The following is a 10291-nucleotide window of genomic DNA, read 5'->3' on the forward strand; positions in this document are numbered from 1 at the left end:
ATAGAGGTTCTGCTATTAAAAGCACATTGTATCACACATTCATTTACCTTTTGAAATTCTTTAAAAAAAAAAAAAATACTTAAGAATAATAATTTAGGATCATATATTGTCTTCTGAGAACTCCCTGACCCCAATATACCCTAATTTCTTTCCTTCGATCTGTTCAATGAATGGATTGTCTCAAAGCATGATTCAACATGCATTTAATTTAGCAATTTAAAAAAAAAAAAAAAAGCTAACTAATTAAAATGAAAGGCAATTGAATTACATTTTTTTTAAAGTGACTCCAATATTAATACTTTTCTTTTAGATCATTGGCCTCGGGTGAAATATAGTGTTGAAATTATTGCGTTTTGTTGTTTAATAGCGTTTTTCAAAGTATATTTCCTGTATTTTCTTCTTGGGGAAATTGTTTTAGTTTTTGGCTAGAATATATATGTAAAAATTGCTGTTATTAGCGCCCCAAGAATTCTACAGAGCAACCACTATTTGCACTTGCCTAATGAACTTGCCCACCTAATTATACACTCCAAAAAACTTTGGGTTAATCTGAAGGTTTGTTTGATTGCATCCATAACAACAAAGCTGGTTTAAAATTAAAATTTCAACGGCTGATCGAGTTTGGCGATAGCAGGCAGCCACAGAAGACGCCAATGGTACACGGGTGAGTTTGATAATTTCCACATTTTTATTATTGTTTTCTATTCAAAATAATTTCAAGTTGGCCTAACACTAAATGTAGTTTTTAAAAGATTGGATTTAAAAAGACGCACTATACGTGTTTAAGATCGTTGCCTCTGTCACTAATAAATTAAAGTGACATGACTTCTCAAAAATCTTAAACAATTTTTAAATGTAAAAAATGCTATTATTAAAAATTCTATAGTCTGTACTTGGCTACTTACCCTATTTAACCTGCGCGAAAATATTGAGCTAAACTTTTGGTTTGCACCCATAACAACTCGCCTAACAGCTGGGTTAAAATTTAAATTTCAACGGTTGACCATTGAGATGGTTTGACCTTGACGATAGCGGAAGACAATGCTCACTGGTAAGCGTTTATATTTAATCTTCAAATCATATTATTATTCTGTTAAATAGCTTAATTTAAAGTCGTCATTGTCCACATTAAATACTAAAAATAGACATATGTTTGTATAAAGTTTTGCCTTCAGCTGTACATGACCCTCTTTGGATTGCAGTTCAGAATGTGAAGTGTCATGATTAATGTATTTTTTATCTGCTTAATATATTTATCGATAATAGGCTTGCTTTAGACTCGAATAATCAAATAAAAGCGTCAAAATATGCACAAATGATTTTGAAATGTGTACGACTGACCACAAGGTGTCAGTGTTAATCAGCGGAAAACTTTTTTTTGATTAACAATGCTTGAACAGTAACAGAAAGGCATTAATACTTTTTTAGAATTGCACAAAATACTGAGATAACAATCAAATTGCATATATTGACAATCTTTCCATCCTCGTTAAGAATACAACATATATAAATAATAAAATAACAAAATATAACAAAAAATAAATGCTAATGATACCTAAACATGAAACCAAAATCCAATGATGAATATCTTGCTTTTTTGGCCTTTCATCTTTCTTAATGTCTTCAAATACGTCACAAATTCTTCTTTAAAAACCACTAGTTTTGGGAGAATTTAAAAAAATTTCCAATGAATTTATGAATATGGAATTTTAATAATAACAATAATAATAAAATTTAATAATAATGTGTGTGCGAGCATGGATGTGAGAGAGAGATTGTGTGGTTGTGTGTCTGCACGTGCATGTGTGTAAGAGGTAGTGTGTGATTATGTGTGTGAGTAAGAGAGAGAGAGCCTGTGTGTGTGTGAGACAGTCTGTATTTGTGTCTGTGAGGTTATGTGTTAGACAGAGTGGTTGTGTGTGTGTGTGTAAGAGAGAAAATAAAAAAGTGTGTGTGTGTGGTTGTGCCTATGTGTGCGTGTGTGTGTGGTTGTGCCTGTGTGTGCGCGTGTGTGTGTGGTTGTGCCTATGTGTGCGTGTGTGTGTGGTTGTGCCTATGTGTGCGTGTGTGTGTCTGGTTGTGCCTGTGTGTGCGTGTGTTTCTGGTCGTCCCTATGTGTGTGTGTTTGTGTGTGTATGTTTACATGTGTCTGTGTGTGTGGTCGTGCCTGTGTGTGTGGCTGTGCCTGTGTGTTTGTGTGTGTGTGTGTGTGTGTGTATTTGTTGTCTGTGAGTTTATGTTTTAGACAGAGTGGTTGTGTGTGTGTGTGTGTGTGTGTGTGTAAGAGAGAAAATAAAAAAGTGTGTCTGTGTGTGTGTGTGTGTGTGGTTTTGCCTATGTGTGTGTGTGTGTTTTTGGTCGTCCCTGTGTGTGTGTGTTTGTGTGTGTATGTTTACATGTGTCTGTGTGTGTGGTCGTGCCTGTGTGTGTGGCTGTGCCTGTGTGTGTGTGTGTGTGTGTGTGTGTGTATCCATGTGCCTGTGTGTGGTTGCGCCTGTGTGTGCAAGTGTGTGTTTCTGGTTAAGCCTGTGTGTGTGCGTGTGTCCATGTTTCTGTGTGTGTGGTTGTGTCTGTGTGTGTGTGTGTGTTTCTGGTCGTGCCTGTGTGTGTGGTCGTGCCTGTGTGGTTGTGCCTGTGTGTCTGTGTGTGTGCATGTATCCATGTGTCTGTGGTTGTGCGTTTGTGTGTGTGTTTCTGGTTGAGCCTGTGTGTGTATGTGCGTGTGTGTGTGTGTGTGTGTGTGTGTGTGTGTGTGTGTGTGTGTGTATGTGCGTGTGTGTGTGTGGATGTAATCAGTCGTTCAGCCGCCCTGCTCTCGGGCCGGTGACAAATAGAAAGTGTCTCGCTGTAGTTTATTGCCCTGATCAGGTCAAACGAAAAATATTGGAGGTCTGTGCGAGGAGACAGTTCCGTCTGCCGCAGATAAATGGACTGATCATTTCTTATTGAGAAACAATTCCTAAAAGGTGCTTTACAGCATGACTGAGGGAAGCGCGCGGCCGAGGCTCACCGTGACCCGCGCCGATTAAATGGAGAGAGAGAGAGAGGGAGAGAGAGCTTCTGAAGGCGCAGACACTCCATCTATTATCACGCGGCAGTCCTGATGAAGAGCAGGCTGCTGCCGCTTTATTTATTTATTTACTCTCTCTCTCTCTCTCTCTCTCTCTCTCTCTCTCTCTCTCTCCCTCTTTCTCAGGTGAAGTACAAGGCTGGCCTTCAGGCTTCTACACTCCAAATGGATAGAGGGAGGCAATTGAATTTTACACTCCTCTGGTTATGATTAATGCGCGTGTGCGGAGACGCAGGTGCGCGCCGTGGCCGGCAGATGGCGCTGCTGCTGCACTGCAGCGTGCGCGCGTGTGTGTTTGCGTGTGTGCGTGTTTGGCTGATAATTGATATAATACATGAAATCTCCACGCTGCGTCTTGATCGAGTTGATGACAGCAGCTGGCTAATTTCATGACCATAAAATGCTCTCATTAGTTTTAAATATTCAGTAGTTCTTCTGTGGTAGCAAAGCGCTGTTCCACAAAGTGAGAACTAAAAATACTGTAGTTATTTATGATTATTTTGAACCACAGTGCTGTAAGGTGTATTTTACACAGTTTATGGTAGAGCATTCATAACTGTGAATTATGTATTTAGAACTCTTTGTTAATAAATGCTCAAGCATACTTTAGTATTAAATACAGTGAACTGATTAACTGTAATAAATACTGTAGTGTACTTTAGTTTTTTAACTACTCTAAACTAGTGTATTGTATAAAATGTAGTTGTTCAGTTGTAAACTAATTATATTAAATTTACTACACTATTTCTTAAATTATTAATATGAATGTTTCCCAACTCCTCAAGTTGTGAAACTGTCCTGTTGATTCCAGTTGTAGGAACAACAAATAATAACTTGACTTCTAGTTGATCATTTAGAAAAGCCGATTTTCCCATGAATCATCTGTTGATCTGCGTCCCAATCATCACAAATACTGCAGAAGACCTATTGGAACCCACATGGACCCAAGATTCTCACAGAAATCAGTCAAGTTTGGTAAAGAAAAAATCATGGTTTGGGGTTACATTCCGTATGGGGGGCATTGAGAGATCTGCAGAGTGCATGGCAACATCAACAGCCTGAGGTATCAAGACATTTGTGCTGCCCATTACATAGCGCTCCTTCTCATACTTCAGCCTCCACATCAAAGCTCCTGAAAGCAAAGAAGGTCAAGCTGCTCCAGGATTGGCCAGCCCAGTCACCAGAGACGAACATTATTGAGCATGTCTGGGGTAAAATGAAGGAGTAGGCATTGAAGATGTATCCAAAGACTCTTGATGAGCTCTGGGAGTCCTGCAGGAAAGCTTTCTTTTCCATTCCAGATGACTTTATTAATCAGTGATTTGAGTCAGTGTAGAGATGTATAGATGCAGCTCTCCAAGCTCATGACGGAGTCAGACACAATATTCATTCTGTCTCCACTGCAGCAGCACTTTATATTCTATACTGGACATTATTTCTGTTCAGTGACTAGACTTTAGTCTAAGCAGAGTCAGACCTTACTGTCCTAATTAAAAGATTTAAAATCAAGACACAATCATATTTATTTTGGTCAAATAAGCGTCATCTAGAGGCATTAGCCTTTCATATAAGCACTTCTGAAACCAAATGATCAACTAGAAGTCAAGTTATTACTTGTTCCTAAAACTTGAATATGCGACACGGCTTTTGTCAGGTAGTGTAGACATTTTCAACCTCTTTCTAATCAAACACACCTGAATCAACTCATCAGCACATTAGAAGAGACTCCAAAACCTGAGATCAATGGGTCAGATAAGGAAGACCTCCAAAATATGTACTGTTAGTGTGCCTCCAGAAACAGAGTTGGGAAACAACGGTCTGTATTACGCTTTTGTCCAAATCGGCTTACAATTGAGGAGTCATCCACCATTTTTCTTCTATTAGAGTTTGTGATGAAGATGAGGTTGTTTCTTCACGCAAATCAGATCTGAGGATTGAAATGAAATTCAGCAGCTTTACTCAAAAGTTCTAGTAAATGTGGATCATTTTTGAAGTGAAGTGAAGAACGGTGTATACAAACTTCTAAGACAACAGGAGGGTTAAAACAAACTCCACTTGATCTCGCAGTCGGGGTTAATAATGTAAACGCTGCTCTGATCTGCGCGTGTAACCTGGAGAGCGGGCAGTAAATGTCACTTTATCACTTAACCCATTATATAAGGGTTGAGGGCTCTAATAAAAGGCGCGCGGGCCGTTGTTATTGCTCTACATGATGTGTGTTTATGGCTCTGCTGCAGGTATCAGAGATCACTTGTAAAAAAAAATCGCACTGAGCAGGCATTAATATCTCCTCTGTGCAAACATTGAAAGAGCTTTCTGCATTACTGTGTGGACAAATACTATAGTACAGTGGTTCTCTAACTTTTTTCATAAAGTACCACCTCAGAAAATATTGTCCCTCCAAGTACCACCAAATGACCAGTATTGAAATACAATCACGTAGTAGGCCTAAGCAGCTGCAGCTCTGCACAGTTTAAAAACGTGGCAGATTTATTACTATAATTAATAATATTTATTATTATCGGCCACTTTAAACCTCATAAATAGTTTGAACGTTAACACTGCTGTGTTTATATGTGAAAAACAAACAAAATTAAATGTAAAGTGTTAACCTATAATATCCTATTCATCAAAGCCTGGAAATGCTGCTTGGACCTCATAAATATAGGCTATATGTCATCATATTTATATATAAATCTAAATTTATAAAAAGCTATTATATTTATCTATACATTTTTAAATATATGTTGCATGTACATATAACATATTGGATTACTCTGCGTACCACTAGAAGGCAGCCTGCGTACCACTAGTGGTACACGTACCACAGTTTGAGAACCACTGCTATAGTAAATACTGTAGTGTTTGTAAACCATACTGTTTTAAAGTACTGCATACTGTATCTCCTCTAGGATTTTTTTCCAGCTGTGGCGGCAGGCCTTTTTTTACTCAGATCTACCAACTACCTGTGGCGTTATTTCAATGACAAATGTCATGAGTGCAGTATTACAATTCGAGATTGCATTTATGTAATAGCATACAGCATGCGAATCTCTGTGCTTGCGCACCGATTTCCTCTGCTCGTGCACAAAACTCCCCCTTAAATATATGCGGCTCAAGCACAGATCTTCTTGCGCGCTCGCAAATAAACGCTGAAGTGCGATTTAGTGTGTTTACGTAATCAGTACAACCCAGGCTCATTCTGGGAAAAGTAGCCCTGAGGACGTTTCTGGAGATCGCGAATTAAGTGGCCGGAGGTACGTATGGCTGCATTACGTTTTTTTAAGTAAACGCTATGGTGCGGTGTGACGCCGCTTCTCTTCACGCTGGCCAGCTGACAGCTCACCTCCGTGTGGAGGGCTTTCCCGCTGCAACCAGTTATCTGGTTAGCTCGTCGTGTATGTCTGCGTGGCGGAGAGCCGGAGGGAAGCCGGCCGCGGCGATGACCTGGTTCGAGTCCGGGGAAGAGCGGTTCCAGAAATCAGGTAACAGAATGAAACAAAAAAATAAGCGAACGAGTTCATGACAGTGTGAGAACGTGTGGTGAAATTCGAAAACGCGGTCAAAATCAGACGAGGGCTTTTCTTTTTCTGGACGGCTTTTGTAAATCATTGCTTGGGTTTAGGGTAGGAGGAGGAGAGCAGGTCGGCCGATTGGCCAGTCGCCCAGTCAATCATTCGGTCAATCAGTCAGTCAGACAGACGATTGCTCGACAGAGGCCCTGGGGGTTTTATGGAGAACAGCGTGGACATGAACAGCGCACAAACAAAAACTACACAAATACGTACCTTCCGGGTCCGCGGGGCTACGTTTCCGGAATGAGCCTGGGTTGAACAAGTATGTCTCCAACATTTATTAGATTTGCTAGGAATATTTTTTGAATGTCTCTAGTCGACCTACAGAGTGACATTAAGGCATCCTGAAGTAAACTAAGTGAAACGGCTATATGTCGTGTTTGCTGGCCTCATGCATCACGCACCTGCCAGTCAGTCAGTCAGCACGTAACCTTAAAGAGTTAAACAAACAGCACACAGCACTACTACGGTTACAGAAAAGTTTGCTGTTATATCTTTTCTATATATTTTTCTCTTACCTTTTAATACGTTTTGGTGCGATTATAACCGGCTATTAAAAAAACACAACAATGTTTTGAATAAGAAACTGTAATGTAGCCATGGCGGGATCAATTTTGGCGTGGCGCACCACCATGGAAGAATATGCTGTAAGAGCAACAAATAACACCTTGATTTCTTGTTGATCATTTGGAAAAGTGGCGAAGGTCGGTTTTATTTTTATGAATCATCTGTTGAACTGCTCCCAATCATCACTAATACTGCTGAAGACCAACTGGAACCCACATGGACCCAAGATTCTTATAGAAGTCTGTCAAGTTTGGTGAAGGAAAAGTCATGGTTTGGGGTTACATTCAGTATGGGGGCGTGCGAGAGATCTGCAGAGTGGATGATCAACATCAACAGCCTGAGGTATCAAGACATTTGTGCTGCCCATTACATTACAAACCACAGGAGAGGGACAATTCTTCAGCAGGATAGCGCTGCTTCTCATACTTCAAGCCTCCACATCAAAGCTCCTGAAAGCAAAGGAGAAATCAGAAGTGGCTTATATGAAAGGCAAAGGCCTCTAGATTAAGCTTATATTACCAAAATAAAATATGATCATGTCTTGATTTTTAATTATTTAATTAGGACAATAAGGTCTGACTTTCCTTAGACTAAAGTCTGGTCACTGGACAGAAATAATGTCCAGTATAGAATATAAAGTGCTGCTGCAGTGGAGACAGAATGAATATTGTGTCTGACTCCATCATGAGCTTGGAGGACTGCATCCATACATCTCTGACATGACTCAAATCACTGATTATTAAAGCCCACAAGTTATTTGAAACTTACTGTAGTATATCCTTTATTAGCAGTTAATATGCTTAAATATGTTTATAACTATAGCTTCATTAGTATGGACACATAAATAAGACGTCCTATCTTTAGCTAATAATCATTTATGCTTAGGGAGCTTAAATTCTCCTCTGAAGCATGTTTTCTAATATCGAAATATAAAAGTGTGTAATATCTGAAGTCTATGCTTCAGATATTTCTTTCTGGTATTTCCTAAAGCTCAAATCCCCAACACTTACTCTCTCTCTTTCCACTGGATGTGCTCCTGCATTATTAATGCTAAATTAAAGCAGCCACGGTCTCCTGTCTTGAGCACAGTAACACACATCGATCCTTTCATTACCAAAGCACCTCCATAAAGTTCTTTACATATTGCTGAGGTTTTCTGGGTGAAACGGCACACAAACAGATCTAATCACACTCCATACTGTCTCTGCCAATCAATCCTCACTTTCACACACAACTCACCTCAACCAAACGCACAAGAACTTCACGACTTACTACTACTACTACTACATAATTAACTAGTGATAAATTGTAGGGAATACTGTGGTATGCGTTAAACTAGTGGTATACTGTATCTATTATATTTTGTTTGTGCAATATTAAAACTATGTTTAAATGTATAGACCATACTATAAAAACAACTGTGGTAAACATATCTTACAGTGTGTTCCAGTCTGCATTATAACGTAGTTTCAAGAGTTCGCCCTTAGCTGATGATTGATTATGGAGTGTGTTTGGCATGCTGTCCCGAAGAGAACCCTGAGCTCGTGAGATACTTGAGCCTGGGGTTCCCCCCTGTTGCAGGGCGAGAGGGGAGTCGGAGTTCAGGTAGGTCTCGAGAACTCCCCTGCTTGATAATGAATGGAAGTAGATTAAAATGCTATGAAGTGTCTATGCTGTCAATTTAGATTTGTCATTTTACTTATGTTACATGTTTTTGGTCTGTGGGAGGAAACCAGAGAGCCCGGTGAAAACCCAACCAAACACGGGGAGAACATGCAAACTCCGCACAGAAATGCCAACTTGACCAGGTAGTGTCTGAGCCGGTGACATTCTTGCTGTGTAGCTGTGGTGCTAACCATTAGGCCTCCGTGTTGCCCTGACAAGGAAATGGAAGGAGTATGGGGTGGAAGGGGGCGATTCTTCAAGACGAAGATGGCTGAGGTAAGATACTCTGGTTATTTATAGCGGTTAATGTGGACCAGGTGCTATCAGTCATAAGCGCATGCTCCTCTCGAAATTAGTTTATAAATAAACTTCACAAAATAATTTACAGCAATTTTTTTTTTTTGCTTACACTGACTGGTTTCTAAGTGCCCTAAAACTGAAATATCAAAGTCAACAAAGCCATTATACAGATACCATATGTTAAGGTTCACAGTGGGCTCTGAGATTGTTCTTCCTCTGATGACACGAATGGTTTTGCTGGTAAAGGAATCAGACGGCACAGTCTGTTAAAGCTGGAGGAGACCAGCAGATAACCGGACATACAAACAATGGAGGAGTGACGGGGCAAAGGGTGCAGAGATTGAGGGGGAAATCAATAGAAAATCAGCGTTTTGGGACGGCCACTCATTTATCAGATGACACGGTTAAATAGCGTTAAGGCACTAAAAATGAGAAAAATATGTGCCGTCCCGGCCGTCGTATTGATCACGCGTGAATGGGCCTGTGGAAGGCTGAAGCTACTAATAAAATAAGACGTATCTGAGAGTGAATCAGCCAGGAATCGATCGGGATGGTGATCAAGGCCAAAAACATCTTCACTGGGATTTAAACCCCCGATTTTTCTGAGCCTCCACACACAAAAAACATGCTTACACACCTCACGGCGCAGGCGTTTGACAGGAGCCATACTTCTCGAATCTGGATTTGACTGGAATGACCAAAACTGACCTATACTCCTCCTAGAACACATCAGGAACCAGAGATTCATGTGCTGGATCACTATAGCCCCTTTCACCAACATAGGCTCATTGTGAAAATGTAACCCTATAAACGTTTCTGCAGACCGCAAATTAAAAAAATAATATAAACAAGTAAATAACAGGGTGAGAATGTGGTAAAATCTGAAAACGTGGTAAGAATCAAATGAGGACTTTACATTTTCTGGATTACTTTTGAAAATTGTTGGTTGGGTTTAGGGAAGTGGGTGGGCAGGTTAATCAATAAAACTAGTTGGGTTTAGGGAAGGAGGAGGGTGGTCAGTCGATTGGTCAGTCAGTCAGTCAGTCATTCAACACCGGCCTCTGGTGGGTTTACGTGAGAAAAGCAGGTGCGAATGGCACTCGCTAAAGAAATT

The 10291-nt window shown here is 40.2% G+C and overlaps 1 long non-coding RNA gene across 1 annotated transcript; it reads left to right on the forward strand.

Annotated features, from left to right (window-relative positions):
* The first annotated feature begins 601 nt into the window (after positions 1-601).
* On the forward strand, positions 602-3814 carry LOC147831194 (uncharacterized). The gene is made up of 2 exons (XR_015523061.1): positions 602-664; positions 3197-3814. It is a non-coding gene; the product is annotated as an uncharacterized LOC147831194 (long non-coding RNA).
* The last annotated feature ends 6477 nt before the right edge of the window (positions 3815-10291 follow it).

This window comes from Danio rerio, chromosome 23 (assembly GCF_052040795.2).
Source record: "Danio rerio strain M-AB ecotype USA chromosome 23, GRCz13ab, whole genome shotgun sequence".
In the NCBI taxonomy this organism is placed as follows: domain Eukaryota; kingdom Metazoa; phylum Chordata; class Actinopteri; order Cypriniformes; family Danionidae; genus Danio; species Danio rerio.